The sequence below is a fragment of the Zalophus californianus genome, chromosome 15 (genome assembly GCF_009762305.2).
Source record: "Zalophus californianus isolate mZalCal1 chromosome 15, mZalCal1.pri.v2, whole genome shotgun sequence".
In the NCBI taxonomy this organism is placed as follows: Eukaryota; Metazoa; Chordata; class Mammalia; order Carnivora; family Otariidae; genus Zalophus; species Zalophus californianus.
Window position 1 is genome coordinate 29,197,233 of NC_045609.1, and position 14,460 is coordinate 29,211,692.

The 14,460-nt window shown below is 38.3% G+C and overlaps 1 protein-coding gene across 3 annotated transcripts in view; it reads right to left on the reverse strand.

Moving 5' to 3' along the window:
* The window catches only part of CTNNA3 (catenin alpha 3), a 1,953,765-nt gene that overhangs the window by 1,832,804 nt on the left and 106,501 nt on the right, over positions 1-14,460 (reverse strand). The gene's annotated exons all lie outside the window — the stretch shown is intronic.

The following is a 14,460-nucleotide window of genomic DNA, read 5'->3' on the forward strand; positions in this document are numbered from 1 at the left end:
AGGAAAGGAAGGAGACTGGAGAAGGAGCTGAAAGGGGAATTTTGTGTGACTCTAGGTGTAAGCATTACTTCATTGCAGCCCAGGTGACAGCACTGTTGGGAAGAAAAGCATTCTCCCCTCTTTTGTAGGAGCCCAGTGCCATTCTGCCACCTTGAGAACTGGCAGCTTTGCAGGCATTGGGACCTGGGTACCTTGACATGTCATTCCCGGCCTCATGATGGTCATCACTGGCAGTGGGTCATCAAGACAAAGTTAGAGAAAATGGGAAAATATGACAGATAGTTTTGGAAGCACAAGTGAGTTATACGTCAGAAACTCCAAATTCTGGAAATGAGAGGGAAAAAAAAAAAAAAAGACTGTAGGAAAATCTCCATTCTAGCATAAGTAATGAGGACAACTACAGGAATCTTGGATTGCTGTTACTAATGGAAGTTCTTTCGAACTTTTAGACAGTCGTTTTGAGCTTTTCAGAACTTTTAGAAGGGAAGTTAGGAGGCCAGGGAATCAGATTACATAAGGAAAACAAGCATCAGGCCTACGTGGCCAGTGCTCAAGGGAACTGGAAAGAGTGAGGCCCCATAGAGGCTAGAGTATAATTCTGAGACAGAATGTGGTTTGGAAACTGGAAGGACACATTAAAACTCTGGTAAATAGGTAACCTTACTGTCCCTCAACAGTAGGAGTTTGTGGATCTGAACTTGAAAACTGCTCCACTAGGACTCTTGTACAAGTCTCTACTTCTTTCTGTGTGTCTTCAGTTTAGCACCTGATAGAACCTTTAACCCTAGGTACTAACTGCTTAGCTCTCAGTATGTAGTCAATCCCCTAACAAGAGGATGGTGATAGAACCAATTCACCATCTTCCCCCAGAGGCAAAACTTGCATGCTAGATTGCCTCAGAGGCTCCTTGCCAACTGATACTCCTTGAATATCAATAAGTCAGCTGCCCACCAAAAAAGGAAGCCCTAAAAAGAAGGCAATGGGAAGATAATAGTTACTGGAGCTTTTCACAGTACTCCCATTCTCCTGAGTACAGGGCAGGATCACACATGCAGTATCCACACTAACCACATTACTTGCTTTGACAAAAGCAATAGAGGAACTGACATATATCACATCTGAGTGGACATTTTAGGACACTTTGCATGATTCATCATGTTCTCTCCTGTTACAACAGTGGAAGTAAATACTGAGATGGAGCCTGGGTCCCTGGGTGGTGGAACTAAGTAGAGATCCCCTACTAACTCACACTCTACATGTAGCTTGAGCAGGAAATGAACTTTTATTAAGCCTCAGAGATTTGGGATTTGTCTTATTACAGCATAACCTAGTTTATGCTGGCTGATAAAAAGAGCTGGCAGATACTCTCAAACTAGACAGAGTGAGTATTACTGAGTATACAGAACCATCCCCAAGGGACTCCCAGAAATAGATGGAGACACTATGGAAGCAGAAGCCAAGAAAAGGCCAAGAGGTCATACAAGAGTTAGGAGTAAAAGCCAGAGAAATAATGTTTATTACTATTGATTTAACTCTATATTTACCTCTTGAAAACATGGAATATATATATATACATCATAAAATACATTTGAACCTTTGCTCCAAAAAACCTTTATATGAGATAACACATTATAAGAAGTTTGCTAATGTTTTTATCTAAATGGTTGTTATACGCAAACAATGAATCATGGAACACTACAACAAAAACTAATAATGTAATGTATGGCGATTAACATAACAATAAAAAAAAGATTTTGAGTAAGTCAATTCTTTTAGTTCACATTCAACATGAATCTGACACAAAGAAAATTATATGTTGTGGCAAATAAGATTATAGACGGTTCTGTTATGCAATGACTGTAGCATGATCTAGCAGTTTGTATCTTCTTCAGAGAGTATATGACATAGAGATGTAAATTCTTTTAATCGCAATTCTGCATAAAATAGACTTTCTGCACTGCACTGCCAAATCTGGATCTTGAAAGTGATAAAGTGCAGATGCCTACAGTTGCAATCATAAAAATGTAATTGCTGAGAAAAAAAATTATTTCTGATCCATTGGAGGAATTTATTACAGAGGGATGCAACTGTGTAAGTTATAACACAGAGAAAATGAAAGCGAATGATTGAAATATATCCCAGACTGAACATCCCTGCAAAATGACCTAGTGATTTACCTGTGCCCAAGAGAAAAAAAAATAGATTAAAGATAAATCAAGTTTGGTGGAGAATACTCTGGTAACTATAAAAAGAGCAGAATAAAGATTTATGAATAAATGAATAGAAGCCAGAGTGACATAATAGTATCTATGACCAATTACTCCAAAAATTAAAATGTAATTTTGACTTTGAGTTATATACAGAGGTGGGAAGTAATTTCTGTGGAACCCTGAAAGCAAAGGAATATAACATTAAGATAAATAATGAGTAAAAGTGAGAATTTTTTTAATGGGGTTACTACACTGACAACTTCATCTGGCACCATGAACTTCTTTTGGAATGTTTTCCAGTATAATCACAGACAATATTACTTAAACCATGTAACTATTTCAAAATAAACACTCTGGAAAAAAAAGAATGTGATGAGATATTCAATATGATGCTATTGCAGAAAAACACCTATAATACAATTTAATGAAAATTTTTACTTGTATTGATATGTAATAAATGATCAAAGTGACAGATACAAGAAGGCTGGGCATTAACAAAAAGGTCAGTTATTTTAATAATTCTTTGAGTTTGAAATGCACTGGTTTTTGATAAGGATAATCCCTTTAAAATGAAAATCAAGAGTATGTCCAAATAATTTTGTTGCACTAGAATTCTCCTTTATGGGATAGTTTCTGAACACAGTAAATATTCTACCAATTATTAATATTTTTAATTTAATTTGACTTGAAGCTTGCTAAGATCTAGAAACTTTTTTCTAACTGGGATATTGGTGAACTGGTATACCATCAAGAAACATGTTCAAAACATTGACAAAAACCTTAAAGAACATAAATTAGCAACTATACTTACATATAAATGCGAACTATATAGCATATAATAAGTACTAATTTCCCTTTCCCTAACTCATCTACTTGTAGATCATGAAAAGTCTGAATCCAGGCACTATATTGAAAGCCCTCTAAAGTAATAAGCATGATAACACTTTTTAAAAGAGTTAAATTTCTTTCCAATCAAATAAAATTATTTCAGGCTATTTTCACCCTTTTAATTTTCTAGGTGGACTCAATAAATGTTTGCAGCTAATAATAGTTTTTAAACATGCCAGGAAATATATCTAAACTGTGAAAGGCATAGTCTTCAATGTGAATTTACTTAAAATATTCTCTGTTGACTGCTATATCAATGTACTTGACTAAAGCAAAACATCTATCGGTTTCAGTTAGAACATAAAAATTAGTTTCGGGGCACCTGGATGGCTCAGTCATTAGGCATCTGCCTTTGGCTCAGGTCATGATCCCAGGGTCCTGGTATCAAGCCCTGCATCAGGCTCCCAGGTCAGAGGGAAGCCTGCTTCTCCTTCTCCCACTCCCCCTGCTTGTGTTCCCTCTCTCGCTGTGTCTCTGTCAAATAAATAAATAAAATATTTTTTTTAAAAAGTTTCTTCATAATGATACGTTCTCTGTTCATAAACAATATGTCAGCAGCCTTTGGGATTAGCAAGTCTTTTTTCAAATTTTTTAATTTTTATTTAAATTCAAGTAATTAACATATAGAGTATTATTAGTTTCAAACGTAAAGTTTGGTGATTCATCAATTGCATATAACACCCAGTGCTCATTATATCGTGTGCCCTCCTTAATGCTCGTCACCAAGTCACCCCATCCTCCACCGCCCTCCCCTCCAAGAATCCTCAGTTTGTTTCCTAACTTAATGTTATCTCCCTCTCCATTGTCACCTTATTTTATTTTTCCCTCCCTTCCCCTATGATCCTCTGTTTTGTTTCTTAAATTCCACATATGAGTGAAATCATATGATAACTGACTTTCTCTGACTGACTTATTTTGCTTAGCATAACACCCTCTAGTTTCATCCATGTCGCTGCAAATGGTAAGATTTTTTTTTTGATGGCTAATATTCCATTACACACACACACACACACACACACAAACACACACACCACATTTTCTTTATTCGTTCAAGCTCTTTCCATATTTTGGCTATGGCAGACATTGCTGCTATAAACACTGGGGTGCAGGTGCCCCTTTGGATCACTACATTTGTATTCTTTGGGTAAATACCTAGAAGTGCAATTGCTGGGTCGTAAGGTAACTCTATTTATAACTATTTGAGGAACCTCCATAGTGTTTTCCAGAGTGGCTGCACCAATTTGCATTCCCACCAACAGTGTAGGAGGGTTCCCCCTTCTCCTCATCCTCACCAACATCTGTTGTTTCCTGAGTTGTTAATTTTAGCTATTCTGACTGGGGTGAGGTGGTAGCTCATTCTGGTTTTGATCTATATTTCCCTGATGCTGAGTGATGTCGAGCATTTTTCATGTGTCTGTTGGCCATTTGGATGTCTTCTTTGCAGAAATATCTGTTCATGTCTTCTGCCCATTTCTTGACTGGATTATTTACTTTTTGGGTTTCGAGTTTGATAAGTTCTTAATAGATCTTGGATACTAATCCTTTATCTGGTAAGATATTTGCAAATATCTTCTCCCATTCAGTGGTTGTCTTTTGGTTTTGTTGACTGTTTCCTTTGCTGTGCAAAAGCTTTTTATGTTGATGAAGTCCCAATAGTTCATTTTTGCTTTTGTTTCCCTTGCCTTTGGAGATATGTCTAGCAAGAAGTTGCTGCAGCCAAGGTCAAAGAGGTTCCTGCATATGTTCTCCCCTGGGATTTTGATGGATTCCTGTCTCACATTTAGGTCTTTCATCCATTTTGAGTCTATTTTTTGTGTATGCTGTAAGAAAATGGGCCAGTTTCACTCTCCTACATGTGGCTATCCAATTTTCCCAAAACCATTTGTTGAAGAGACTGTCTTTTTTCCACTGGATATTCTTTTCTGCTTTGTCAAAGATTAGTTGACCATAGAGTTGAGGGTCCATTTCTGGGTTCCTTATTCTGTTCCAGTGAACTATGTGTCTATTTTTGTGCCAGTACCATACTGTCTTGATGATTACAGCTTTGTAATATAGCCTGAAGCCCGGAATTGTGATGCCACCAGCTTTGGTTTTCTTTTTCAACATTCCTTTAGCTATTCAGGGTCTTTTCTGGTTCCATACAAACTTTAGGATTATTTGTTTCAGCTCTGTGAAAAATCTTGATGGTATTTTCATAAGGATTGCATTGAATGGGGCGCCTGGGTGGCTCAGTTGGTTAGGCGACTGCCTTCAGCTCAGGTCATGATCCCAGGGTCCTGGGATTGAGCCCCACATCAGGCTCCCTGCTCGGCGGGAAGCCTGCTTCTCCCTTTCACACTCCCCCTGCTTGTGTTCCGTCTCTCGCTGTCTCTCTCTCTGTCAAATAAATAAATAAAATCTTAAAAAAAAAAAAAAGGATTGCATTGAATGTGTAGATTGCTTTGGGTAGTATAAACATTTTAACAATATTTATTCTTCCAGTCCATGAGCATGGAATGTTTTTCCATTTCTTTGTGTCTTCCTCAATTTCTTTCATGAGTGTTCTATTTCTGAGTACAGATCCTTTGCCTCTTTGGTTAGATTTATTCCTAGGTATCTTGCAGTTTTGGGTGCAGTTGTAAATGGGATCGACTCTGTAATTTCTTTCTTCTGTCTGATTGTTAGTGTATAGGAATGCAACTGATTTCTGTGCATTGATTTTATATCTTGCCACTTTGCTGAATTTCTGTATGAGTTCTAGCAATTCTGAGGTGTACTCTTTTGGGTTTTCCACATAGAGTATCAGGTCATCTGCAAAGAGTGAGAGTTTGACTTCTTTGCCGATTTCAATGCCTTTAATTTCTTTTTGTTGTGTGTTAGTATGTTGTCAATAGTGGTGAGAGAGGACACCCTGCTGTGTTCCTGACCTTAGTGGGAAAGCTCTCAGTGTTTCCCCATTGAGAATGATATTCGCTGTGGGCTTTTTGTATATGGCTTTTATGATATTGAGGTATGTTCCCTCTATCCCTACATTGTGAAGAGTTTTAATCAAGAAAGGATGCTGTATTTTGTCAAATGCTTTTTCTGCATCTATTGAGAGGATTATATGGTTCTTGTCCTTTCTTTTATTAATGTGACGTATCACACTGATTGATTTGTGGATGTTGAGCCCCCCTTGCAGACCAGGAATAAATCCCACTTGACTTTAGTGAATAATCCTTTTAATGTACTATTGGATCCTATTGGCTAGTATCTTGGTAAGAATTATTGCACCCATGTTCATCAAGGATATTGGTCTGTAATTCTTTTTGGTGAGGTCTTTGTCTGGTTTGGGGATCAGAGTAATGCTGGCCTCACAGAATGAGTGTGGAAGTTTTCCTTCCATCTCTATTTTTTGGAGTAGTTTCAGAAGAATGGGTATTAATTCTTCTTTAAATGTTTGGTAGAATTCCCTTAGGATGCCATCTGGTCCTGGATTCTTGTTTGTTGGGAGATTCTTGATTGCTGCTTCAATTTCTTTTTTTTTTTAAGATTTTTATTTATTTGAGAGAGAGAATGAGAAAGAGAGCGAGCGCATGAGAGAGGGGAGGGTCAGAGGGAGAAGCAGACTCCCTGCCGAGCAGGGAGCCCAACGCGGGACTCGATCCCAGGACTCCAGGATCATGACCTGAGCTGAAGGCAGTTGCCCAACCAAATGAGCTACCCAGGCGCCCTCTGCTTCAATTTCTTTGCTGGTTATGGATCTGTTCAAATTTTCTATTTCTTCCAGTTTCAGTTTTGGTAGTTTATATGTTTCTAGGAATGCATTCATTTCTTCCAGACTGCCTAATTTTTGGCAAATAATTGTTCATACTATGTTCTTATAATTGTATTTCTTCAGTGTTGGTTGTGATCTCTCCTCTTTCGTTTATTATTTATTTATTCTCTTTTCTTTTTGATAAGTCTGGCCAGGGGTTTATCAGTCTTCTTAATCCTTTCAAAGAACCAGCTCCTATTTTCATTGATCTGTTCTATTATTCTTTTGGTTTCTAGTTCATTGATTTCTGCTCTGATCTTTATTAATTCTCTTCTCCTGCTGGGTTTGGGCTTTATTTAGTGTTGTTTCTCCAGCTCCTTTAGGTGTATGGTTAGTATGTGTATTTGAGACTTTTCTTATTTCTTGTATTGCTATATACTTCCCTCTTAGGACCACCTTTGCTACATCCCAAAGGTTCTGAACTATTGTTTCCTGGTTGACCCATTCATTCTTTAGAAGGATGCTCTTTAACCTCTATGTATTTGTGTTCCTTCCAAACTTTCTCCTGTGATTGAGTTCAAGTTTTAAAGCATTGTGGTCTGAGATTATGCAGGGAATAATCCCAGTCTATTGGTATCAGTTGAGACCTGATTTGTGACCCAGTTTGTGATCTATTCTGGAGAATGTTCCATGTGCACTCAAAAAGAATGTGTAGTCTATTGTTTTAGGATGACATGCCCTAAATATATCTGTGAAGTCCATCTGGTCCAGTTTCAGTCAAAGCCATTGTTTCCTTATTGATCTTCTGCTTAGATGGTCTGTCCATTGCTCTGAGTGGGATGTTAAAGTCCCTAACTAGGGTGCCTGGATGGCTTAGTTGGTTATGCATCTGCCTTCAGCTCAGGTCACGATCTCAGGGTCCTGGGATCAAGCCTCACGTCAGGCCCCCTGCTCAAAGAGTAGTCTAATTCTCCCTCTGCCCCTCCCCCACTTGTGATCTCTGTCTCTGTCTCTCTCTCAAATAAATAAATAAAACCTTTAAAATAAATAAAGTCCCTAACTATTATTGTTTTATTACCAATGTGTTTCTTTAATTTTCTTATTAATTAGTTTATATAATTAGCTGCTCCCATGTTAGGGACATAAATATTTACAATTGTTAGATCTTTTTGTTGGATAGACCCTTTATTATGATATAGTGTCCTTCTTCATTTCTTATTACAGTCTTTGGTTTAAAATCTAATTTGTCTGATATAGGGATTGCCACCCCAGCTTTCTTTTGCTGTCCATTAACATGATAAATGATTTTTCACCCCCTCACTTTCAATCTGTGGTGTCTTTGGGTCTAAAATGAGTCTCTTGCAGACAGCATATCGATGGGTCTTGTTTTTTTTACCCAATCTGATACCCTGTGTCTTTTGATTGGGACATTTAGTCCATTTACATTCAGAGTAATTATTGAAAAATATGAATTTAGTGCCATTGTCTTACTTGTAAAGTCACTGTTTCTGTATATTGTCTCTGTTCCTTTCTGGTCTTTGTTACTTTTCAGCTCTCTCTTCACTTAAAGGAGCCCCTTTAGGGAACCCTCCTACACTGTTGGTGGGAATGCAAGCTGGTGCAACCATTCTGGAGAACAGTATGGAGGTTCCTCAAACAGTTGAAAATAGAGCTACCATATGATCCAGCAATTGCACTACTGGGTATTTACCACAAAGATACAAATGTAGGGGTCCGAAGGGGTATGTGCACCCCAGTGTTTATAGCAGCAATGTCCACAATAGCCAAACTGTGGAAAGAGCCAAGATGTCCATCGACAGATGAATGGATAAAAAAGATGTGGTATATATACACAATGGAATATTATGCAGCCATCAAAAGGAATGAGATCTTGCCATTTGCAACAACGTGGATGGAACTGGAGGGTGTTATGCTGAGTGAAATAAGTCAATCAGAGAAAGACATGTATCATATGACCTCACTGATCTGAGGAATTCTTAATCTCAGGAAACAAAGTGAGGGTTGCTGGAGTGGTTGGGGGTGGGAGGGATGGGGTGGCTGGGTGATAGACATTGGGGAGGGTATGTGCTATGGTGAGCGCTGTGAATTGTGCAAGACTGTTGAATCACAGATCTGTACTTCTGAAACAAATAATGCAATATATGTTAAGAAAAAAAAAAGAAGAAGATAACAGGAGGGGAAGAATGAAAGGGAGTAAGTCGGAGGGGGAGATGAACCATGAGAGACGATGGACTCTGAAAAACAAACTGAGGGTTCTAGAGGGGAGGGGGGTGGGGGGATGGGTTAGCCTGGTGATGGGTATTAAAGAGGGCACGTTCTGTATGGAGCACTGGGTGTTATGCACAAACAATGAATCATGGAACACTACATCAAAAACTAATGATGTAATGTATAGTGATTAACATAACAATAAAAAATTTTTTAAAAAAATAAAGGAGCCCCTTTAATATTTCTTGCAGGGCTGGTTTAGTGATCACAAATTCTTTTAGTTTGTTTGTCCTAGAGGCTCTTTATCTCTCCTTCCATTCTGAGTGACCACCTTGCTGGATAAAGTATTCTTGGCTGCGTATATTTCCCATTTAGCACGTTAAATATATCATGCCAGTCCTTTCTGCTCTGTGGACAGGTCTCCTGCCAGCCTTATGTCTCTACCCTTGTAGGTTAAGCACCTCTTGTTCCGAGCTGCTTTCAGGATTTTCTCTTTACTTCTGAAATTTGCAAGCTTCACTATTATATGTCTAGATGTTGGCCTATATTTATTGATTTTGAGGGGGCTCTTCTGTGCTTCCTGGACTTGAATGCCTGTCTCCTTCCCCAGAATAGGGAAGTTCTCAGTTATAATTTGTTTGAGTAATCCTTCTGCCCCTCTCTCTCTTTCTTCTTCTTCTGGGATCCCAATTATTCTAATGTTGTTTCATCTTATGGTATCACTTATCTCCTCTCAAATTCTGCCCTCGTGATCCAGTAGTTGCTTACCTCTCTTTTCCTCAGATTCCTTATTTTCCATCATTTTATCTTCTATATCTCTGACTCTCTCTCCTGCCTCATTTATCCTAGCAGTTAGGGCCTCCATTTTTTTTATTGCATCTCAGAAATAGCCTTTTTGATTTCGACCAGATTTTAGTTCTTTTATTTCTCCACAAAGGGATTCTCTAGTGTCTTCTATGCTTTTTTCAAGCCCAGTTATTATCTTTACAATCATTGTTTTGAATTCTAATTCCAACATCTTACTTATACCCATATTTATTAGATCCCTAGCTGTGATTTCTGCCTCTTGTGCTCTTTTTTGGGCTGAGTTCTTCCATCTTGTCATTATGTCCAGAAAAGAATAGATGAAAGGGAGGGAAAATACAAATATAGCAACGACACCAGAAAAAATATACAGAAATCAGAAGAGAACAGAAACCAAAAAGAAAAGAAAAAGAAAAAGAAAAAAACTGAGAATAAAATCAAACAAGTAGAACAGAACAGAATAAACTGGATCCTGAGTGTATCTGGTCTGATTATTAGAAGAAACTATGTCCCAACATAGGCAAGAAAGAAAACCTCATACATATATAAAAATGTAGCTGAATACAATGAAATGAAGTCAAAAATGAAAAATATATATAAACTGTAAGTATAAAAATGAAAATTTAAGAAGACTTAAAAAATAATTGATAATAGTTGAAAATGATAATAAAATATAAAACTGAAGGAGTAAAGAATAATAACTATACCAGAAAAATATACACTACACTAATCAGAAGAGAACAGAAACCAAACAGAAAAAAAAGGGGGGGTGTGGAATGGGAATAAAATGGGAATAAAATCAGACAAGAAGTTGAACCAAACAGAACAGTAAGCTAGATCCTGGGTGTATTTTGGTCTGTGTGTTAGAAGAAACTAGAATAGATCTCCCAAAATAGGTCAGAAAGAAAAACTTATATATATACAAAAACAAAGTTGAACACAATGAAAGGAAGCCAAAAATGAAAAATATATATATAAACTATAAGTGAAAAAATAAAAATTAAAAAAGACTTAAAAAATAATTGATAAATGAGATCTTGCCATTTGCAACGACGTGGATGGAACTGGAGGGTGTTATGCTGAGTGAAATAAGTCAATCAGAGAAAGACATGTATCATATGACCTCACTGATATGAGGAATTCTTAATCTCAGGAACAAACTGAGGGTTGCTGGAGTGGTCGGGGGTGGAAGGGATGGGGTGGCTGGGTGATGGACATTGGGGAAGATATGTGCTACAGTGAACGCTGTGAATTGTGTAAGACTGTTGAATCACAGATCTGTACTTCTGAAACAAATAACGCAACATATTTTAAGAAAAAAAAAAAGAAGAAGATAGCAGGAGAGGAAGAATGAAGGGGAGTAAGTCAGAGGGGGAGACGAACCAGGAGAGATGATGGACTCTGAAAAACAAACTGAGGTTTCTGGAGGGGAGGAGGGTGGGGGGATGGGTTAGCCTGGTGATGGGTATTGAGGAGGGCACATCCTGCATGGAGCACTGGGTGTTATGAACAAACAATGAATCATGGAACAGTACACCAAAACAAATTATGTAATATATGGTGATTAACATAACAATAAAAAATTTTTAAAAAATAAAGAAGATTATAGAAAAAAAATAATTGATAAAATAAGAAAACAGCTGAAAAGGGTAATAAAATATAAAACTGAAGGGCTAAAGAATAATAAGAAAAAACCACAACTTCTATATACTTCTTTCCCCAAGGGCTGGAGTTTTACAGTTCTGTATGATTGGCAAACTTGGTATTTGCCAGAAGTTCCTGCTGGTTGGTGTTCTGGGGGAGGGACCTGTTACCTGACTCTCAGGTGTCTTTGGCCCAGCGGCACTGCACCACACTTGTCAGGGGGCCAGGCTCAGTGTAAGTGGGCTCCAGAGCTGGTGGGGGGTGGGAGTGAAAAACAGCTGTGCCCCAATCTCTAGCCCGGGAGCTGAAAGTTCGTGTCCCCCACTCTTTGGTGCACCCTCACAGAAAAGTGGTCAATCACTGTTGTCTCCTCGGTTTCCATACACACTCTGTGTTAACACAGCCTGTGACTGAGCATTTTTTTCTCAAGCACTCCACCCCAAATCGAGTCTCCAAACTTTATGGACTCTTGCGGTGTACATGCACACCACTCCTCCCAGGGTAGGGAGGGGGTTCTTGCTGCGGTTCTGCCTCTTGCTGGGCTCCTGCTCAGAGAGCATTAGATGGACTAGGAAGTTCTCAGTTTATGGAAACACCAAACAGTAAGCTGGAGCCTGGTCTCACTGTTTGCAACTGGTTTCCCCACTCCAATGCCTGGGAACTCTGCTGCACTCAGGCACCCCATTTTTTTTTAAAGATTTATTTATTCATTTATTTGAGAGAGCGAGAATGAGAGAGAGAACATAAGAGGGGGAGGGTCAGAGGGAGAAGCAGGCTCCCCGCTGAGCAGGGAGCCTGATGCGGGACTCGATCTTGGGACTCCAGGATCATGACCTGAGCCGAAGGCAGTCGCCCAACCAACTGAGCCACCCAGGCGCCCCAGGCACCTCCATTCTTTTTGTGACCCCGGGGATCCTGAGACCAAGCTATCCCACCTGGGATTCCACCTGCTTCGCCTCCTGAGCACCTTTCAGGTAAACTTCTAAAAGTTCCGATTTTGTGCTCTGCTGCTCATAACACTTTCTGGTACCCAGCTTACAGAGGCTCCTTCTCTCCAGGTTTATGTTCCAGGGTATTGCTTCAGATTCACATCTCCTCACCTCCTACCCTGCAAAAAGTGGTTGCTTTTCTATTTGTAGATTTGTAGCAATTCTTTTCTCAGATCTCTGGTTGATTTTACAGGTTTTCAGAGTGATTTGATAAATATCTAGCTGATTTCCAGGGACCAGATGAAGCTAGGATCCCCTACTCCTCCACCATCTTGGAGGGTCTCCTTATTAGCAAGTCTTAAGTGACCAACTCTAATGTTCTACCTTTACAGGACAAATAAGTGTTATGCAGTCACATACATGTACTAGCCTTTACGAGCCATCACCAAAATGAAGGCCAATTCCCTATTCACACCTGGTAACTGCATAGGAACAAAATCTTAAATTTGTGAGAATTCATTTAAAAATTTCACCAAAAAACTTGGTGATACATATAAAAAAACATCACTTGGCATGAGGGAAATACAAATCAAAACCACAATGAGCTACCACCTCACACCTGTCAGAATGACTAAAATCAAAAACAGAAAAAACAACAAGTGTTGGCAAGAATGTAGAGAAAAAGAATCCTCGTGCACTGTTGGTGGGAATGCAAACTGGTGCAGTCACTGGAAAACAGTATGGAGGTTCCTCAAAAAATTAAAAATAGGATTACCATATGATCCAGTAATTCCACTACTAGGTATTTACCCAAAAAATACAAAAACAGTAATTCAAAAATTATATACACCCTCATATTTTTTTATTTTTTATTGTTATGTTAATCACCATACATTACATCATTAGTTTTTCACCCTCATATTTATTGCAGCATTATCTGCATTAGCCAAATTGTGGAAACAGCCCAAGTGTCCATCAATAGATGTATGGATAAAGAAGTGGTCTATATATATACGATGGAATATTATTCAGCCATTAAAAAAGAATGAAATCTTGCCATTAGCAACAACATGGATGGACCTAGAGGGTATAATACTAAGTGAAATATGTCAGTCAGAGAAAGACAAGTACCATATGATTTCACTTAAATGTGGAATTTAAGAAACCAAACGAACAAAGAAAAAAAACAGATACATAATTCAGAGAACAAACTGGTGGTTGCCAGAGGGAATATGGCAGGGATGGGTGAAACAGATAAAGGGAACCAAGAGTATACTTATCTTAATGAGCACTGAGAAATGTACAGAATTGTTGAATCCTATTGTATACCTAAAACTAATATAACACTGTATGTTAATTACACTTGAATAAAAAAAAAAGAAAAAGGGATAATTTGTATTAGGAAGTACAGTGTGTGGTAAGCCTATGGGAAGATCCTTCATAAATTCTGGGTAAAGTACAAACAATTTAAATCTACAGCATAGTATAAGTTTATTCAAGCTCTGCTTTAAGAACTCCAATAAATAAAATCTGGACTTGCATAATAAGAGAATCATGATGTATATTATGAAAGGATTACTGACTTCATGAGAGATTTTATCACACAATTTCTTAAATAGCCGCTTTTCTCATACATTTTGGTATTTTAAAAATAATTTCCTATTTGACAAATGAGCCACCATGTGCCTTGGGACAAGTCACTGAAATTCTCTTGGCTCAATTTCCTCATCTATATAACAAGGATGGTTTTAACCATGCTGCCTGCCTCATTCAGTTTTCATGACTATAAAGGTACTTTGAAAGCTATATATACATATTTTTATGGCTGTTGCTTTTTTTTTAAGATTTTATTTATTTATTTGAGAGAGAGAGAGTGCAGGCACAAGCGGGGATAGGGAGAGAGACAAGTAGAACCCCCACACAGTTCAATCTCACAACCTCAAGATCAGGACCTGAGCCAAAATCAAGAGTTGGATGCTTAACCAACTGAGCGACCCAGGCACCCCATGTCTGTTGCTTTTAAAAGAGAATTGGGGAGGGG